This window comes from Mirounga leonina, unplaced genomic scaffold (assembly GCF_011800145.1).
Source record: "Mirounga leonina isolate KUSES-001 unplaced genomic scaffold, KU_Mleo_1.0 Mir_174, whole genome shotgun sequence".
Taxonomy (NCBI): Eukaryota; Metazoa; Chordata; class Mammalia; order Carnivora; family Phocidae; genus Mirounga; species Mirounga leonina.
The window spans coordinates 80,693,665-80,715,665 of record NW_023270451.1 but is presented as its reverse complement, the minus strand read 5'-3'; the positions used below and the strand labels follow the sequence as shown (position 1 = coordinate 80,715,665).

At 37.0% G+C, this 22,001-nt stretch overlaps 1 pseudogene; it reads right to left on the bottom strand.

The window, feature by feature from the left end:
• Positions 1-5,978: 5,978 nt before the first annotated feature.
• On the bottom strand, positions 5,979-6,056 carry LOC118021455 (annotated as a pseudogene).
• Between the last annotated feature and the right edge of the window lie 15,945 nt (positions 6,057-22,001).

Sequence of the window (22,001 nt, the reverse complement as noted above, 5' to 3'; positions counted from 1 at the left end):
CCAAAAACTTGTGGTATAGAGCCACCTGCTGTAAAACAAAAGAATAGCCTCTAATTGCCAACCTGTTGGACTGTTAGAATCCGTCAACAAAACTTCACCCAAATAAGAAATGTGTGTTCACTACTCTAATGTGCCAGGGGAGGCACATCTCAAACACCATGAAAAATCATGGTAATATGATAGCACACACACAAAAGAATCATCCAGAAACTGAACTCAAACTCATGGAAGATTGTGATCTGACAAAGAATCCAAAATAATGGTTATAAAAAAAGTTCAGTGAAAACTCAGAAAGGCAATTCAATGAGCTCACAAAGTTACTTAAGGGATACTTGACCAAAGAAATTGAAATTCTAAAACAAACAAACAAACAAAAAAGCCAAATTCTAGGGCTTAAGAACTCAATAAATGAGATGAAGAATGCATTAAAAAACAATAGAAATAGAGCAGACCAGATGGAAGAGAGAATAAGCAATCTAGAAGTTAAAAATCTAGAAATGATTCAGGTAGAAGAGAGAAAATTAAGATTCAGACAAAGTTAAAAAGTAAAGAAATCCTACGAGAGCTAGGAGACTCCATTAGAAAAGCCAACATAATAACGGGAACAGGAGAAAAAGAGAGGGGGACAGAGGGCTTAAAGAAATAACACCTGAGAATTTCCCAAGTCTGAGAAAAGAACTGAACATGCAAGTCCATGAAACTCCTAGATCACCTCACTATCTAAATGCAAAATGACCTTCTCCAAGACACATTATAATGAAGCTCAAAAGTCAGTGATAAAGAAATATTAAGGGCAGCCAGAGGGAAAAAGTAAGTAACCTACAAAGAAACCCCCATTAGTTTATCAGATTTCTCAGCAGAAACTCTACAATCCAGGAGAGAGTAGAACAGACAACAGGAGAGTAAATAACAACAACAACAACAAAAAAAAAAACACATAAAAATTTCTAGCCAAGAATACACTATCCAGCATAGTTATCCTTCAGGTATGACAGAGAAATAAAGGCTTTCCCAGACAAACAAAAGCTGAGAGAGCTCACTAGCACTAGACCTGCTTTATAAGAAATGTTGAAAAGAGATCTTCTACCTAAAATGAAAAGACAAAGTACACAAAACTCTGAGTAAGGTGATAATAGAGTCAGAAAAGCGTAACTATTTTAGAATAAGTTGTTAAACACTTATAGCACAAAGGTTAAAGGGGAAAAAAAAAATTAAACTATAGCTACTACAATTTGGTCATGAACTCACAGCATAAAAATGGATAAATCGTGACAGCAAAAAACATAAAAGGGGAGGAAGAAAATAATGGACCCTGTATGGGCAAATGAGGATCAGTTACTATGAGCAGAAAAAAGATTATTTTATCTATGAAACAACTTACATAAACCTCATGGTAACCACAAAATAAGCATTTAAAGCAGAGACATGAAACATAAATAAAGGGGGGGAGGGGAACTGAGCAAATCATCATGGAAAGCAACTAACTTTAAAAAGTATACAAACAGGGGTGCCTGGGTGGCTCAGTTGATTAAACATCTGCCTTCAGCTCAGGTCATGATCTCAGGGTCCTGGGATCAAGCCCAGCATCAGGCTCTCTGCTCAGTGGGGAGTCTGCTTCTCCCTCCCACTCTCCCTCTGTGCTCGCTCGCTCTCTCTCTTTCTCTCAAATAAATAAAAATCTTAAAGAAAAAGTAGACAAATAGAAGGAAAAGCAATGGAGATACAAAACCACCAGAAAACAAAAGATAAAATGGTAGTAGTAACTCCTCACATATCAATAAATATAAATGTAAATGGATTGCACTCACCAAAATGCACTGAGTGCCTGGCTGAATTAAAAAAACAAGACCCAACTAAACGCTGCCTTCAGGAGACCCATTTCAGCCTTAACATACACATAGGCTCAAAATGAAGGGGTAGAAAATGATACTCCAAGCAAATGAATGTGTGTGTAGCCATACTTTTATCAGACAAAATAGATGTTAAGCCATAAATGTTAACAAGAGACAAAAAGTCATTATATAATAATAAAAAGATCAATACATCAAGAAGATATATCAATATATATGCTCCCAAAACCTGAGCCCTGAAATATACTAAGCAAATACTAACAGATATTAATGGAGAAATAGACAATACAATAATAGCAGGGGGATTCAATAATCCACTATCAACAATGAATAGATCATGCAAGACAGAAAATCAACAAGCAAATGTTGAAATTGAACAACAGTTTAGAACAAATGGACTTGACATATATAGAACATTCCATCCAATAGCAGTAGAATACATATTCTCAAGTGCACATGGAACATTCTCCAAGATAGGTCATATGATAGGCCACAAAACAAGTATTAGCAAATTTAAGCAAACTGAAATCATACCAGCTGCCTTCTAATTTCATAGCATTGGGGACAGAGAAATCAACATCAAGAAGAAAGTGGGTAGATCCACAAATATGTGGTAACTAAACAACACACTTCTGAACAACCAACAGATCAAAGGGTGAAGAGAAATAAAAAATTACCTTGAACAAATGAAAAGAAGAATAAAACATATCAAATTTTGTGGGATACAACATAAGCAGTTTGAGAGTAAAGTTTATGGAAATAAATGCATGTATTAATAAATTAGATCTCAAACAATCTAACTTTATACCTTTTAACTTAACACCTCAAGGAATTAGAATAACCAGTTAAGCCCAATGTTAGCAGAAAAAAGGAAATAATAAAAATCAGAATAGAAATAAATGAGACCAACAACTATTTAAAAAAAAAAAATCAATGAAACTAAAAGCTGTTTCTTTAAAAAATAAAATTGACAAACTTTTAGCTAGACTGAGGGAAAAAATGGCTCAAACAAATAAAATTTTAAATGAAAGAGTTGACATTAAACTGATACTACAAAAAAACCCAGAATTTTAAAAGACTACTATGAACAATTATATGCCAACAAATTACATAACCTAGAAGAAATGGATTCATTTCTAGAAACACACAAAATACCAAGAATGAATCTAGAAGAAATAGAAAATCTGAACAGATAAATAACAAGTCAAGAGGTTGAGTCAGTAATTAAAAATCTCCCAAGATAGAAAACTCCAGGGTCTGACAGCTTTACTGGTAAATTCTACCAAACATTTCAAGAATTAACATCAATCCCCCTCAAACTCTTCCACAAGACTGAGGAAGAGGTCACACTTCCAAACTCACACAAAGCCAGCATTACCTTGATACCAAAACCAGTTAAGAATATGGCAAGAAAACTACATAGGCCAATATCCCTGATGACTATAGATGCAAAAATTCTCAACAAAATATTAGCAAACCAGATTCAAGAATACATTAAAAAGATGATACACCATGACCAAGTGGGATTTATTTCTGGGATGCAAAGATGACTCAAGACACACAAACCAATAAATATAATTTATTACATCAACAAAATAAAAGATAAAAATCACATGACTGTCTCAATAGACACAGAAATAGTATTTGAAAAAATGCAACATCCTTTAATGATAAAAACCCTTAAAAGATTGGGTATAATAGGAACATACTTCAACACAATAAAGACCATATATGCAAACCCACAGCTAATATTATATTCAATGGAGAAAAATTGAAAGATTTCCTCTCAGATCAGGAACACAACAAGGTTGCCCACTCTCACCATTCCCATTCGAAATAGAAGTCCTAGCTAGAACAATTAGGCAAGACAAAGAAATAAACGTCATCCAAATAAGGAAGGAAGAAGTAAAATGGTCACTACTTGCTGATGACATAATCTTATATAGAAAATCCCAGAGACAATCAACAAAGTGTTGAAAGGAACTATTTCAACATATTAGGTTACAAAATCAACTTACAGAAATCAGCACATTGACAATAATGAAACATCCTACTAAAAATAAAGAAAACTATCCCATTCGTGATTGCATAAAAACAACAGAATGCTTAGAAATAAATTTAACCAGAGGTGCCTGAGTGGCTCAGTTGGTTGAGACTCTGACTCTGATTTCAGCTCAGGTCATCATCTCAGGGTTATAGGATTGAGCCCTATATTGGGCTCTGTGCTCAGCAGAGAGTCTGCTTCAGATTCTCCCTCCCTTCCTCTCTCTCTCCCTCCCTCTGTGCTTCCCCTGCTCACTCTCACACACCCTCACTCTCTAAAATAAATAGTTTTTTTAAAAAAGAAATAAATTTAACCAGGAAGTGAAAAGTCTGCACAGTGAAAATAACAAGACTTCATTGTAAGAAATTAATGAAGACACAAAAAATTGGAAAGACATTCCATGTTCATGGGTTGGAAGAATATTGTTAAAATGGCCACACTACCCAAAGCCATCTATAGATTCAATGCAGTATCCATCAAAACAATAGAAGCATTCTTCATAGACATAGAAGAAATAATCTTAAAATTTGTACAGAACCACAGAAGACCACGGATACCCAAAGCAATTCTGAGAGAAAGAACAAAACAGAAGTATCACACTTTCTGATTATAAACTATACTCCAAAGCCAATGCAGAGAAACACAGTGAAGGAATGAAGTTGGACCCGTACGTACCTCACACCACTCATAAAAATTAACTCAAAATGCATTAAAAACTTAAACATAAGACCTGATACTATAAAACTCCAGAAGCAGCTCATTGAAATTGGTCTTGGCAAGGATATTGTAAACATAATGTCAAAAGCACAAACAACAGAAACAAAACAAAAATCAACAAATGAAACTACAAACTCAAAAGCTTCTGCATGGAAAAAAAAAAAAAAGAACAAAATGAAAAGGCAGCCTACAGAATAGGGAAAAAATTTTGCAAGCCATTCATCAGATAAGGGGTTAATATCCAAAATATATTAAGGACTAACACAACTTAACAACAATGACCACAACAACAAAAACCCAACAATCTGATTTTTAAAATAGGCAGAAGAACTAAATACATTTCTTTTTCCAAAGAGGACAGCAAAGTGCTCAAAAGGCACATGAGAAGATGCTCAACATCACTAATCATCAAAGAAATGCAAATAAAAACCACAGTAAGCTATTACCTCACATCTGTTAGAATGGCAACCATCAAGTAGACATAAAACAGGTGCTGGTGAGGATATAGTGAAAAGGGAATCCTTACATGCTGTGGTAGTAATGTAAATTAGTCCATCCACTATGGCAAACATTATGGCAGGTCCTCAAAAACTAAAAATAGACCTACCATACTATTCATCAGTTTCACTTCTGGGAATGTCAATTTCCTGTTTTTATTTCCTTCGCGTACAAGATACATGCCCATCTGGGTTTTTTGCAGTACTATTCACAGTAGCCAAAATAAGGAAATAACCCAAATGCCCATCAATGGATAAGTAGGTAAAAAAGATGTGGTATATCTACACAATGGAATGTAAGTTAGCCATAAGAAAGGAGGATATCCTACTATTCATGACAATATGGATGGACCTTCAGTACCTTAAGGTATACAAAAACAGCCAAAAACAAGTACTGCATGATACTGCTCATATGTGGAGTAAAAAAAATAAATAAACGTGAAAAAAAGGTAAAGAATAAAATGGTGGTTACAGGAGATGGAGGTGGGGAGAGAAAACTGCTGGTGTTTAAGGGTACAAAGTGTAACAAGTATTAAAATAGCTTTGAGATTTAATGTATATTTATTGAACATAGTAATATTGTATTATTTTGTACTATGTTGTAATAAATATGTAATGTGATAAATATTAACAGCAACCATATTACAATATATAAATGTATCAAAGTAGCACAATATACACCTTAAATTTACACAATATTACATGACAAATTTATCCAATAAACATCTTGTTCATTTTGTTACTAATGACATAACATGCATGCCCACTCAAATGCGTATTTTTCTGATATTTCTTGTGTAATTATTCATGAAATTGTTCTTTTGCTGTTTTTATTTACTATGTAGTATTTTATATATTGAATAAATGTTTTATAGAAGGGTACTCTACACATTCAGAGAAACTTCTCTAGTAACAAACTACAGAAATGATCCCTGAAAGTATAGTCTTATAAATGTTTTATAGAAGGTACAATAGGAAAGAACATAAAATTTAGAGCAGATGAGTCAGTTTGCTTCTTCCTTGTTTCACTTTTTAGCTGTGCAACTCTTGGAAAGCATATGACCATGGATATATATATATGACTATGTATTTGTAGAAAGATTTATCTGCTTAGTGGCAGGCATATTTGAGGGCTGATATAGAACCAAGGCCACAACCCTGTGGACACCTCAAGACTCCCAACCCCTCTAGTCTCTCTTCCTGGAAGTGTTTCCTAGAAGTGGTTACTCATTTTCAGATTTCCAGAGCCAACCACAAGGAATTCAACAGCAGAAAGATCAGATTCCTCATGGAGAAACAACTCTCAAGTGCATTCACTCCATGGTCATTAACCAAGCCTCAGATGGGCATCCTAATGAGACAGATTATTGAGGCCGATGGTCCCATGAAACCAGGCCATCCTGTTAAACCCCTTGCTTACATGAAACCCATGAGATGGAAGAACCTTTGTTTACAAACTTTTTTCCCTTATAAAGTAGTATACAGAAACCAACATCATGGAAGTACCGGATATCAAATACAACGGTTTTTAAGTTACTAGAATAGAGTAGGTAATAGATGATACCTATTATTTTTTATAATGTATTTTTGATACATTTGTTGTAAAAATTTTTCATGATAATGTTTACTGTTTAACTTCATTTATTTTGAAACAAATCTCTTGTTTCCATGTTTGTTTTGGAGCTTTTATGGTTAGATATTTTTTCCCTCTTTCAGAATTTGAATCAACATTAAATGGCTTTTTATTGAAAGTAACCCATTTAATTTTTACATGTAGCTGTTCACTAATTATGGAATTTATTTAGATGTTTAATATGATGTAAAACTTGTTTCTAAATTTCTAATTAATATTCCAGAATTATTTATTGAATATCAGTATGGATACTGAAACCATAATCAAAATGATTATCTACACCTAAATGGAGAAAGTAGGTGGGAAGAACAGGAAAAAAGTTTTATGGAAACATAACTCTTACTCATTTTGACATTGGAACTGGGTAAATATTTCATGTATGTTAAAAATCATACCATAAAACAGTCTCTAAATACTGGGTTTGGAGTACGGAGACTGAAACAAATAACATTGAATATTATAACAAAAACTGCAAATCACAGAGAGAAACAGTTATTTTGAGAAAATAGTTAAAATATTTTGGATTATTATTTCAAAACCATTACTGGTATAGATCAAAGCAAATAGTTGTGTTAATATTGTTAAGAACAAATATGTTCATCAAAATAGAAAAATATATAAGTATAAAATCAAAGATTTAAATAAAATATGAAATATCAAATTTGAATTTGAAATACCAGAATAAGTACATGCACAACTATTTCTCTTCAACATATTAATAGCCTGATCTACCAAATGAAAAGACCTGGAAGTAAAAAGATGAATCTGGCTGTTTTGCTGCATAGAATGCAAGAGAGCAATGTAAGTCCAGTGACATTATGACAAAAGGACAAAGAATTGGACAGAACCGCTACTGGACAATTTAAACAGTATAAAAAAAAGTAATAACTATAATGAATTAAAGTATATCAAGTATACTAAAATTCCTAAGATCATACTAAAAAAATAAGTATCGTTGGACACCATGGAAGTTGTTAGTGCACCAACTCACAGCTGTTAATTATTTATTCTACCTTTCCCTTACATTTAGATGCAGAGTAGCAAGAGGTTGATGTGACAAATTTCCTTTCACAGAATTCCAGTAAGTAAGGACAGAAGGAAGATAGTATTAGAACATTTCCACTTGAAAATCATAACAGAGTGCTAAAACCTTTCATCATTATCTTAATGATACAATGGTAAAATAGGACATAGAGTCATCGATAATGTATTATTGTCTAAATATCAAGTCTATGGATCTATCAATTTACAGGAAATACTGGGTAGAGAGAAGCAAAATAACTCTATGAGGCAACAATCAGCAAATTAAAAATCATCGTTGATACAATGTGGGGGATTAAATACGAGCTAGGTATTAGAGGCTAGGTATTAAGGAACTACTATTCATTCTCAAGGAGTCATAATGACATGGTAGTCACATCAAGAAGAGGTTCCTGACTCATACATAACTGGGGTTAGTGTTTTTAAAAAAACAATAGGTTGTTTTTTTTTTTTTAACTACATGCATGCATAAAATGGGAAAGGAAATGTAAAGAAGTGTTGGCAAAGTCAGTAATTGTTCAAGGAAGACAATTACAAATGGTAGTTTGTCATATAATTCTCTTTAGGTGCATTTGAAAATGTCCTTAGTAAAAAGTCAAATCAAATGAAAAGTCACAGAAAGCCAAAATCCCATGGAAGCCGAACTTGTAAGGAGAAATCAGATGTATGAAGTTGGTCCAGTAGAGAAAGCAGGATTAGAAAGAGAAATGGGAAAACTGGCTGTCTCTCAAGATGTCTAGTTCCAGTCCTGGTAAAATCACAGTGATTTCTTTTGTTTTTGTTTGTTTGTTTTTAAAGATAAGTTAGTGATTTTTCAATTCAATAAGCCTGACTACTATTTCAAAAGGACAAGTGTGTCCTAGTGAACAGTGACTCTCAAGTGTCTCAAACTGATACCACTAAGATGAAAATGAACCTTAATTTACTGAGTATTGTGAAACATTTAAAAACATTACTGGATTTCCACGTATATATTATCCCCTTTAAATTAGACTCTAGTAAGAGACACAAATCCTTTGTCTATTTGATGGCCTCAGAGACTCTCACTACTCTGTAGGTAACATAGCAAAGGGGTAAGCTCAGTTAAACTGACTCTACAGAGCAGTTTCAAGGCTTAATTAAAACTCCAATACCAAATAAATAAATAAAAAACTCCAACACCCCTTTGAAAAATAAGGTCTTTTTCTGAACACAGATGATGCAAACTACAGGTACAAATCCACATAGTGCTGATTACTTCTGGTTCAACCCTGAGTTCCCAGGTTCTAGTTGGGAATGTCTCTGTTAGAGCTCTACCTTAGATGGCCCCTTGCCTTGGTTTATACATCCCATGGTGTATAAAGCCATTAATTAAAAGTTTATCATTCTTAATATAATAGCAGTTTTTGTGTTCTGCTTACGTCTCTACATCTTTGTTTTTGTTTCAAATTTTATCTGGATATTATTCATAATCTTGTCAGGACTTTGATGCTTTAAACAACGTGGTTTATATTTTTTGTTTGGCATTTGTAATGGTTTTCAGTGGGATAGTTAGTCTCAATTACCTCATCCCTGTTATCAGAAACTAGGATTCTCAATTTTCAAGTATTTAGCAAGTAGATATATATATTAAACCATAGGTCTAAATGAGGAAACTATATAAACAGAGATTAAAGGCTAGAGGACAAATCTTTGAAAATGTCCAAAAGTTGGACAGTCAAGTCCATGGAAGATAAAGGAGTAAATAATTTGGAATAAAACAAAAAAAACAGTATCAGAGAAAATAGGCAGAAAGCTGGGTATGTGAATGAAAAAATATCCAATGCCAAATGTAACAGAAACAATGAATAATGTAAAACCAGAAAAATAATCAATGGATTTACCCATGTGCAAGCATTAGTGATTTTAGTGATAGCTCTTTCAAAGGAGTGGAAGAGATAGGAGCCAAATCAACACTACTGTGAATGGGAAGTGGAGGGTGTGCTGTGAGCTCTAAATATGCTTTCAAGAAGCTCTAATGAACAGAGGAAGGAAAGAGAGGGCCAAGAAGTCTAAAGTGGCTTTTGATGCCTTGCTGGATAGTGAGAGGTACTCAAAAGTAAGCATATGTTTTGGAAATAAACCACTAGAAAAATATGGGTAAAGACACATGAAGGAGAGGTGTATTGTCAGAATTTCATTAAATCTGACTAACTGAGGGCGCCTGGGTGGCTCAGTTGGTTGGGCGACTGCCTTCGGCTCAGGTCATGATCCCAGGGTCCTGGGATCGAGTCCCACATCGGGCTCCCTGCTCGGCGGGGAGTCTGCTTCTCCCTCTAACCCTACCCCCTCTTGCGCTCTCTCTCTCACTCTCTCTCTCTCTCTCTCTCTCTCTCAAATAAATAAATAAATAAAATCTTTAAAAAAAAATCTGACTAACTGCAACTCACTTAAAATGACTTTATCAACAAAGAAACTGTATTGCTTCCTATCCTTAAGGTGCTGAATCTAGGGACTCAAATGCAACCATCCCATACCCTTTGGCTCTCAGTGAGGCTGTCTCCATAGGGTGGGAAAGGAGGCTACTGGCAGAACACACACAACTACCAACCTTATACCTTCGGGGGGCATGAACATCTTCTCGGCACCTCTACCAGAAGAGTCTCAGGGAAGACAATAATATCAGGAACCAAGCGGGTTATATACCATCCTAAACTACTTTTACGCTGTACAGGGAGGCTAAATAGATTAACTGATAATGCTCAGATTATATATATGTAACATGAGGTCTGACCCAATCCCAATAGGAAAGAATGGGGCAAGAATGCTACCCTGGCAAAAACAAATGTTGCACAAAGTGGAAAATACCTGGCCTAAGGTATTTCAGGAAGCAGGTAGAAACAGATTTCAAAGGAAAGATTTGAGAATTCGCCTTCCAATCTTTAGTGACATTTCAATTGTACTTGCTGGGGATAGCACAGAGTATTCTCAGTAAGTAACAGATGCCGTTTTTAAAGAAACTTAAAAAATATTTAGGGAATCAAAAATTAAACATTCTAAAAACCCTAATATACAGGGAAAATTACCATTCAATTTAACAATATGAAAAATATCCCAAAGTATCATGTGAAACTAAATGACCAATAAGAAATACAGAGGTAGAAATCCCTGCAGACTGGACCAGCATAAGGTAGTTTCACAGAAAAGAAATAAAAAGCAGGTGAAGGACATCCCCTTAATAGGTTCCACATGTAAGAAGCTTGGATGACGCCGCTCTGTCCTAACAGCTAAAAAAGCTGGACAGACTGGGGGGTCACCTGGGTGGCTCCGATGGTTGAGCGTCTGCCTTCAGCTCAGGTCATGATCTCAGGGTCCTGGGACCGAGCCCCACATCGGGCTCCCTGTTCATGGGGAGCCTGCTTCTCCCTCTCCTCCCCATTCATGCTCTCTCTCTCTCAAGTAAATAAAATCTTTAAAAAAAAAAAACAACAAAAACTGAACAGATTGAAAAATCAACAACTCTTCTTGGATCCATAAGACAGGTAGGACACAGAGCCAGCCGCGACCCCCAAGATTCAAGATCGACAAATGCAGGGACTCCAGACTTACCGAAGCAGACTCACAAGCTAAAGCCACAGCAGCATACGCGTGAGTGGAGAAATTGAACTGGAATTGGCTCAGTGCAGGCAACTGTGAAAGTTAAAAAGTGGGTGTTGTCCCGTGATATTGTGAGGTTTACTTCCAGGCGGTCAACCATACTCCCATAGTGAATATCCGACAAAAATTCTGTTGGGCTCTGGCAGTGTCAGGGGAAGAGCATTTTGAAAAACGCTAGGAGCCTCTGTTCTCAACAAGGCCTGCCCTCCGTGGAAACTCTTTACCTGGAGACTCACCTGCTGAGTATTACGGAGCCTCGTCCTGGGCGTGGAAAACCAACTCCAGCTGGCTCTACCATCCTGTCCCATGTGAGGGGAAAGGAAGAAAATGAGAAACATCTATGAAGTTCACAATCCAGCAGCAGAGGCTCCCCAAAAGACTGAGACCTAATCATGGAATTTTAGAATGCTGCCCCTCCCCCTGCACACCACCACCACATAGCTGAAGGCCTGCTTAGGGCAGTTCCCTTTACTTGGGGTATTATGTCTAACAGAAAAAAAAATCACAAGGTATGCCAAAAGGCCAACAAACAAACACAACTGGAAGAGAAGACCCAAAATCACAACCAGACATAGTAGGAATGTAGGAGTTACCAGGCCAGAAATTTAAAACAATGATTATTAATATGCTAAGGTAGATAGCAATGTAAGCAGATTTTAGTGATAGATCTTTCAAAGGAGTGGAAGAAGGGCAATGTAAGCAGAGAGTTGTAAATCTAAGAGAGAACCAAGTAGAAATGTTAGAAATAATAATACATTGTAAGAGAAATAAAGAATATATTTGATGGGCTTATTAGTAGACCAGACAGGGCTGAGGAAAGAATCTCTGAGCTGCAGGATATCAAAAGAATCCTCAAAAACTGAAAAGCAAAAAGAACAGAAACTGAAAAACATGAAAATAATAAGAACCGTGAGGCAAAAAACCACATTGGGAACATCAGAGGAGAAGAAAGAGGGAAAGGATCAGAAGAAATATTGGAAACAATGATGACTGAGAATTTCCCCAAATTAATCTCAGACACTACACTACAGATCTAGGCAGAGACAAGAGAAGCAATTAGGATTATTTGCTTCTATATTTTGTTTTTATATCCATCAAGTGGGATAGTGTTATTTGAAAATGGACTTGGATTTGTTGTAAAAGTATTTGGTAAACTCTAAGGCAACCACAAAAAATGTTTTAAAAAAAGTATAACTGATGTGCTAAGAAATAAAAGAAAATGGAGTCATAGAAAATGCTCAATGAAAACCACAAAGACAGGGTGCTTGGGTGGCAAAGATGGTTAAGCGTCTGCCTTCGGCTCAGGTCATGACCTCAGGGTCCTGGGATGGAGTCCCACATCGGGCTCCTTGCTCAGCAAAGAGCCTGCTTCCTCTCTGCCTGCCACTCCCCCTGCTTGTACTCTCCCCTCTCTCTCTCTGGCAAATAAATAAATAAAATCTTAAAAAAAAAAAAAAAAGAAAAAGAAAACCACAAAGACAGAAAAAGAGTGGAAGGCCAAAATAGGAACCTAGAACATGGGCAACAAATAGAAAACAGCAATGAATATGATAGATATTAATCCAACTATATCAGTGATCACTGTGAATGTCAGTGGCTTAAATGCTTCAGATAAAAGATGGAGACTGTCAGACTGGATCAAAAAACACCACCCAATTGTATGCTTTAAATAGAAAGCCACTTTAAATAGACATATATAGATTAAAAGTAGAGAGATGGAGAAAAATATACCATGCTAACACTAGTCAAAAGGAAGCAGGAGTAGCTCTATCTATTTCAGCCAGAGCAGGCTTCAATGCAAGAAAAGTTATCAAGAATAAAGAAAGGGATTACCATAACGATAAAGGGGTCAATTCTCCAAAAAGACATAGCAATGTTTAATGTGCATGTGCCTAATGACAGAACATCAAAGGATGTAAGGCAAAAACTGATAAAACAGCAAGGAGAGAGAGAGGAATCCACTCTCATAGTTGGAGATTTCAACACACATCTCTCAGAAATGGACAGATCCAACAGGCAGAAAATCAGCAAGGACAGAGTTGAACCCAACTCTGCTGTCAATCAGCTGGATGTAATTGGAATCTCTAGACTAGACCACTTCATCAACAACAGCAGAGACACGTGCTCTGTAGCTCACATGGAACTTTCACCAAGATAGATCACATTCTGGGCCATAAAACACATCTTAGCAAATTAAACGGAGAGAAATCATAAAATGCCTGTTCTCAGACAACAGGGGATTTTAACTACAAATCAATGATAGATAAGTAGAAAATCCCCAAATATGTAGAGATTTAAAAATACACTTCTAAATAACACATGGGTCAAAGAATAAATCTCAAGAGAAATTTTAAAATGTTCTGAACTTAATGAAAATGAAAACACAACTTATCAAAATTTGTGGGATGTGGTGAAAGCAGTGCTTGGAGGGAAATCTATAGCATTGATAGCATACATTTAAAAAGATAAATATTTAAAAGCAATAATCTAAGCTTTCATCTTAGGAAACTAGAAAAATAAGCAAATTAAACCCAAAGCAAGCAGAAGAAAAGTGGTAAGAAGAATTTGAGCAGAAATCAAAGAAAGTGAAAACAGAAAATCATTTCCAATGACTAAATTTTATTTATGAAAAGCTGAATTTCAAAAAGCAAGGTGAAAGAATTTAGAGGCATACACCACCTCTCACCAAGACTCACATAATATGGATAACTACCCTCAAAAGGAGATCTGGATATTAATAAGTCAAAAACTTTTAAAATTCAAATTTCCTTACAATCCACCTCACTAACTACCCAGTATGTATTTATTTATTCATTCGACAAATATGTTTAGGAAACCTACTATATTCTAGGTACTGTTCTAATATACCCTTTTTTAGTAATAAAAATTTTAAAAGCTCCAAGTTAACTTAATTCAACTCAGCATTATGCAGCCCGAAGTGCACTCAAAAAACAATCCAAATTCTTATCTCTTAACTAATTCAGCTCCAAGAATCTCTGATGTCTCCTTTCCCTCTGCTTCTTTTGCAATTCTGTTTCAAAAATCAGCTATCTATAGACCAAAATGTATAATTAACCTCCATAAACAAATCCCACATACAATAATGGAGGAAAGGTGGAATGAAAAAGAGGAAAATGAACAAAATTTTGAAATCCTTTGTTGTGTGAGCCTTTTCCCTACCATGTTTGACTTCGTAATTGGTCTCCTACACATACTGGAATTGGATTCTAATTATAAGTCTGGAGATAATGAAGAGTGATAGGGAAGGAACATGAAGAAAATTAACTTCCTCTTGAAAGGTAAACTCCTCTGACAAGGCACTAACTGTCTTTCTTCAAAGGAGGAAAGAATTATCAAGTGAGGGAGAGGGGGCTGTGATGCCCAGCACGGAAGGTTTGGCAGGAGGCGATTCTGGTTATTCCAAACACAGCTCTACATTACCACACAAAGGCCCGAAGGTTTGTCAAACCTATCCTGTGTCTAATTCTTCCCCCATGCCATCTCTCCCAAAAACTAGAAAAAAAAAAATAAGAAATTCAAGTTTGTGCTCTACCTCCTGACTGTCTTCAGCCCAGTCTGTTGTGCCCCCCGTCAGGCCAAGTATGTTCCGATGCCCATGGATGCAGGGCAGGAGAGACATGTAACTCTAAAACTGTTCTCATTGAGGGGGATAGGGCAGAGAGCTCAATTTTGGCTTCAGGTTCAAGCTGCATTTTACAATTTAAACTTATTCTTAATAAAGGTGATTAAAAATAATTAAATCTCCTCTCTGCAATCACGGGGATTAAGAATGTGTTAAAGGAGAACTATAGTAAACTGTCACACCAGAGCATCTAATATCTATGTAGAACAGAAATACTACTATAATGTATTCAATAAAATGACGAGATAAACATAGATAAATGAATAATATTTCAGCTGCCAACCAACCTACCAAAACCCAAAAATGAACCAAAAAATCTATTTCACAGTATAGTTGTAAGATTCCCAGGAATAAATCCAATAATATCTTTGAAGTTTCATAGGAGAAAAATAAAAATACATTATTGAAACCTACAGAGGAATGTTTAATAAATGGAAACACATGGATATTCGTTACTCTATTCCTTGAAATCATTACCAATGGCATTTTTGAAACTTGACAAGCTGATTCAAAGATCCTACAGAAAAATACATGTGCAGAAAAACCTAAGAAAATTATGACTAAGAGGAACAAAACTAACAGTTTGACCTATCAAAGAATAAAAATACTAGAAAAGGATCATAATTAAAACAGTATATCATTGATGTAGAGACAAATAGTTTACAAGAACAGAATAGTGAGTATACTAAGTAACCCATGCACATAAGGAAATATGTATATCATATGTATGGCATTTCATATAGGTGCAAAAGCTGAACTACTCAATAAATGCAAAAGAGAATATTGTTCACTCTAACCATACCAAGAAGCAAACAAACTCCATTATATAAAGATGTAAGGTCCTACCGCCAAAAAGTGAAACATGAAAAGTTTTTACATTAAAAATATATGGCTAAAATATAAGATCATAAATACAGTTAAAAGATACACAATGGACTATTTGTAATATTTATAGGAAAATTTTAATATCTATAATACAGTATATAATGAACCTCTTCAACTACAAACATAAAAAAATGTTTAATTAAAAATATGCTTCTGACACGGGAAAAATATAAGGGCCACTTCATATATGAACATTAATTAATAAATAAAATGAAATTAAGCCTTGTTGATAATCAAAGAAACACAAACAAGAAATAATGATAAATTATTCATCACTCATTAGAATGGCAAAAGTTAAAAGCTTTTAATAATGTCCAGGGTTTGGTTGTGAGAAAATAAGCATTGTTGCATATTTTTGGTCAGTCTGCAGGTTGGAAGATACCTGGAGAACATTTTATCACCATCCATCAAAATTTTAAGTCTGAGGGCATCTGGGTGGCTCAGTCGGTTGGGCCTCTGCCTTCGGCTCACGTCATGATCTCAGGGTCCTGGGATCGAGCCCCACGTCGGGCTCCTTGCTCAGGGGGGAGCCTTCTTCTCCCTCTCCCTCTGCCTGCCACTCCCCCTGCTTGTGCTCTCTCTCGCTCTCTCTAATAAATAAATAAAATCTTTAAAAAACATTTTAAGTCTTCTGAATCTCACTTCATAATCCCACTTGCAGGAATATAGCCAACACATATTCTGAGCATTCGTGTACAAAGATACACATACAAGGGGGCTCATTGCAGTATAGTTTATGTTTTTTGTAAAATTGAGTATAATATTGTAGAATTTTAAACAACTTAAACATATGTTTAAATATATCATGCTGCATTGCTATTCAGAACACCAGAAGGCAGTTACAAAAGACGAGGCTAGAACTATTAATGATTTCATGAACAATTGTTGGGGAAGAAAATGTAATTGAGGGGTGCCTGGGTGGCTCAGATGGTTAAGCGTCTGCCTTCGGCTCAGGTCATGATCCCAGGGTCCTGGGATCGAGTCCCGCATCGGGCTCCCTGCTAGGCGGGGAGCCTGCTTCTCTCCCTCTGCCTCTGCCTCTCTCTCTCTCTCTCTGACTTTCATGAATTAAAAAAAAAAAATAAATAAAAATAAAAAAAAAAAGAAAATGTAATTGAGAAAGATAGAAATTCACTTGTGAAAGAAAGAAGCTATTTCGTAATTTTGTGAATGGCTTAAAATTGTTATAATCACCAGGAACATAAGTATTTCTTTCCTAAGTTTTAACCAATGTAAAGGACATGGCGAGTCAGAGGGTTCCTGGGTGCTGAGATTGACCCGGGTCACACAGTGGGATGGATTTTGCACCTGCTATCAACATTCACTGGAGAGCCTGACTGAATTCCACACAATTTTGAATGGTGTTGAACATCTCTTGGCCTCAAAACTCTTTTCATCTATTCTAAATCCACAAGTTTGTAATGTTAAAACATCCACAAGTTTGTAATGTTAAAACATGAAAAAAGCCATTTATCAACCATCTCTCCCAAGATCAGAAACGTCATCTAGTTTCTTTACAACTGTTTTTCAGCACCGACAGACGGCCTACTATATGGTAGGCAGCCAATATTTCTTCAAATAAGTATAAACAGAATGAAGCTGATATTAATCTTTTCATAAAACAGCAAGCAATTATTTTATTTCTTTTGCTTCACTTTTTTCTCTTGAGATTTGCAGTTTCTATTACTCTCCTATGTTAAATTGTTATTACATCGTTAAGAAGTCTTCAAAAATAGCTGTGCTTTGTTAGTTTCAGTTCAAAACAAAATACTTATAATGCCTAATATTTGAAATATTTCCCTAGATTTTAAAATACAAACTGTTTAAACGTTAAAAATAAAATAAAATAAAATAAAATAAAATAAAATAAAATAAAATAAAATAAAATAGGGACTCCTGGGTGGCTCAGTCAGTTAAGCATCTGCCTTCAGCTCACGTCATGATCCCAGAGTCCTGGGATCCAGCCCCATGCTGGGCTCCCCACTCATCTGGGGATCTGCTTCTCCTTCTGCTTCTCCCCCTGCTCCTGCTCTCTCTTTCTCAAATAAACAAATAAAATCTTTTTTTAAAATAAAACACAAGTTGTTTTTAGTGTCCTTTTCTTCCTCCGAACAAAATCAGCATTAATTCATTAGAACATCAGTTAAATATTTTCTCTCAGGTATTATGAAGGTCTATTTACACATTGCTACCAGAGCTAAGCAGGTTTCATTGAACCAGATGCAGCAAGAATTTTAATAGGATTCTATTTTTATGTTGTGGCAAAGAATCAGTTGCTTGCCTCACTGCCCCAATCTTCCATCAGAGCTATTATGAAAAGGAAAAACAAATTAATCCAAGATAGTGTCATTCCCCCAGAAACAGAGGGCAGACATCAAAATCTGTGATATTTAGTGTAATGTCACCAAAACCTGCAAATGAGCTGGAGAAAAAAAGGAAACAATTACTCTATGGTCCATTCCAATGTTGTATTACCAAGGAGAATATTCTTCTCTAACAATTTAGAGTGTTGAGTTTCAGAAACAAAACTTATCTTTGAGATGTCCTTACTTAAAATATCACTTAGTAAAATGATTAGCAAGTCTGTGACTCTCTCTATTGAGAAAGTTGAACTAGAATTGAAGGACATTCATTCACCCTTTCTCACAGGATAGGAGCCCAGGAAAGGGATGGTGGTACAAATATTAATCAGTGCACATTTGAGTCTCAGGCACTACTGAGAAGTGGAAGAGTCTGAAAATAATTAACGAAGTGAGATCTTCTCCTATGAGAGACAATGTTCCTTGGCATGTAATAAAACTGGTCCCTCTTCCTTGTGGGAGAGCATGAGGTGGTATCACAGAAAGATTTAAGGGATTTATTTGATGCAAAACCCTGCACCTGAAGGCAGGATTAGCAGGGAAAGACAGGAAGGAACCTCCACGAGTCCCTCTTTTCTGAAAACTTAAAAACATCAGGTGCCTTCCTTGAGCCCTTACAAGCAAGGTCCATGTTAGCAAGTTCAGAGACGTTAAGTTTCATTAGCGACCCTGGATTAGTTTCCTGTGGCTACTGTACAAAGTACTATACGCTGGGTGGCTTAAAACAACAAAAATTTCTTTTCTCACTAAAAGTCTGAAATCGAGGCAGCAACGAGATTGGTTTCCCCTGGGGGCTCTTAGGGAAAAACTGTCCCATGACTCTCTTAGCTTGTGGTGTTGCTGGCAACCCTTAGAGTCCCTTGATAATAGCTGTATCATTCCAGTCTCTGCTTCTGTGGCATTCTTCTCTGTGTGTCTGGGTCCAAATTTCCCTCTTCTTAGGATACCAGTCATACTGGATTTAGGACCCACTCTAATGCAATATGACATCATCTTACCTTCATTACATCTGCAGAAAATTTATTTCCAAATAAGGTCACATTCATAGGTTCTGGGGAGACAAGAGTTCTGAGGACACACTTCAATCCAGCACAGACCCACAGTAAGAAATGTATTTTATATGTATGGGGAAAAGAAAGCCTCCGAGGACAATATTTAGCCTTGCTCTGTACAATGAACTCAATATTTTTTATTCTCTTACTTTTAATTAAAAAAAAAAACTGGTTACAATACACAAAATTGAGTCCTATGGTTCAATAACATGTGACCATGTCAGCCTGAAAACACTTAGTAAGACCAATAATTTTTTAACATTTTAAGTCAGTGAGATGTTAAGTTAGTGAGACAAAAAAATGTTGGTGAAGTAAGGAGAGGAGCAACAGGATATTTGTCCCACCAGATATTTTCTTTTTTGCAGACCTCCAGAAGAGAAGGGGCATGGGTTCAACAGGTGGCCTAAAACACAGTTATCAGTATTATTGCCATCAACAAAGAGTCCCACAGTCCTGTAGACAAGATTCTACATGAACACACACAATACATGTAAACTAGATCATAATCTACCCCAGGGGTTAGCAAAGGTGACACCTTGACAAAAAAAGAGAGTGAGAGAGAGAGAAGGGTTAGAAGGAGCAATAAATATATAGGCTGCATTTATGTTAAATTGAAATCTATATTATTTTTCACTAAAAGCAGCTATGATCAATAAACATTAGAAAGTACCTAGCTGTGTTCATGTTTTCTTCATCTATAAAAAGTTCTAATCAAACCAAGGGAAACACCCCTGAAAGGTAACTCAACACTCTTCTTACAATTCCTTTGGTAAATGTGTTATTCGAGAAATCTGTAAGTATCAAACTGAATAAATCTGAGTTAAAGTCCTTGCTAGAAAATAAAGAACAGAGGTGTCCTTTGCAAGTCACTTTTATGACTAGCCCCAAACCTTAACTACAAGCTAAGAGATCAGACCAATGATTAACCCGGGAACAAAACTCTTCTACAATATTAATTGATCTGGGCGCCTGGGTGGCTCAGTTGGTTAAGCGACTGCCTTCGGCTCAGGTCATGATCCTGGAGTCCCGGGATCGAGTCCCGCATCGGGCTCCCTGCTCGGCAGGGAGTCTGCTTCTCCCTCTGACCCTCCTCCCTCTCATGCTCTCTGTCTCTCATTCTCTCTCTCTCAAATAAATAAAATAAAATCTTTAAAAAAAAATATTAATTGATCTAATAAAATATTCTTCCTCAGGCTACTTTTCACACATTCATTTTAGTATCAAAGAGGCAACCAGTCATAGGAGTTATAATTCTTTTTTTTTTTTTTTTTGGTACCCATATTCTTGGATGAAGTAATAGTATGATGAGCTAGCCCTTTATAACATTGCTCCAGAGAAACTAGACAAAAAAAGGGTGTAACTTAAATCACAGAAGCTATCAAGGTGAGATTCTAAATCATAGTGTTGTGCTCATGAATTTCAGAGGACTATAGTCTGTGTCCATACCCTACCCTCTGAATTTAGTTTCTCATAGGCTCTCCTAACCTTAATCATATCCTGCTTATTTAAGGACACATTTATAATTTGTTCAAATATAAAAGAGTTCCCATTCTAAACCAAAAACACTGGTCAAATCTAGTCTTGAGAGGCAGAGCAAGATGGCGGAGGAGTAGGAGACCTGGATTTCGTCTCCTCTCAGGAATTCAGGTAGATAGGGATCAAACCATTCCGAACACCTATGAACTCAACAGGAGATCGAAGAAAGGAATAGCAACAACTCTCTGAACAGAAAAGCGACCACTTTCTGGAATGTAAGACTGTGGAGAAGTGAACCCGAGGCGATATTCGGGAGGATAGACGGCGGGGACGGGGGCCTCCATCGGCGGCTTCTGGCAAGTGATAGAACCACGGAGCACAAAATCGGAACTTTTAGAAGTCGGCTCTGCTGAGGGACGTCACTCTGGTGGCTAAGCGGGGGGTGGAACCCTCCGGGACAGTGTGGTCTCAGGACCCTCGGGGTCACAGGAAGACCGGGGGTGCCTGAGTGTGGCAGAGCTCCCAGGTATCGGAGCGGGGAAGCCGGCTGCAGAGGCGGAGCCCAGGCTCGGGCTCTCAGCTCGGGGTGGCCATAGACCATGATCCGCGGCCCAGTTGGGCCCCTGCTCCTCCAGCAGGGACCCAACAAGCGGCAGATCCAGGGAGACTCACCTTCCTCCCCGGGGAGGAGCTGGGCGGGAGGGCACCACAGGGATCTGCTGGGTTTGGAGACTCCACCCAGGGTCGGGTGCCAGGGATAGAAACGCTTGGTCACAGGCCGGGTGAGCACGGAGTGCGGCCGGAGACCGGGGAGACGGGAGTGACTGACGGCTTTTCTCTGGGGGCTCACTGAGAAGTGGGGCCCCGAGTTCTCGGCTCCTCCGGGGCGGAGATTGGGGGCCGCCATCTTCACTCTCCGCCTCCAAAGCTGTACGGAAAGCTCGCAGGGAACAAAAGCCCCGGAGGGCAAACCTGAGCAGATCACTTAGCCGGGAGGGGGCGAGGGCGGGGCAATTCCGCCTCCGGCAGAGACATTTGGAAACCACGGCAACAGGCCCCTCCCCAGAAGATCAGTGAGAACAGCCGGCCAAGACCAAGTTTACCGATCAATGAGAATGGCAGAACTCCAGCGCTAGGGGAATACTGCACATAGAATTCACGGCTTTTTTACCATGATTCTTTAGTCTT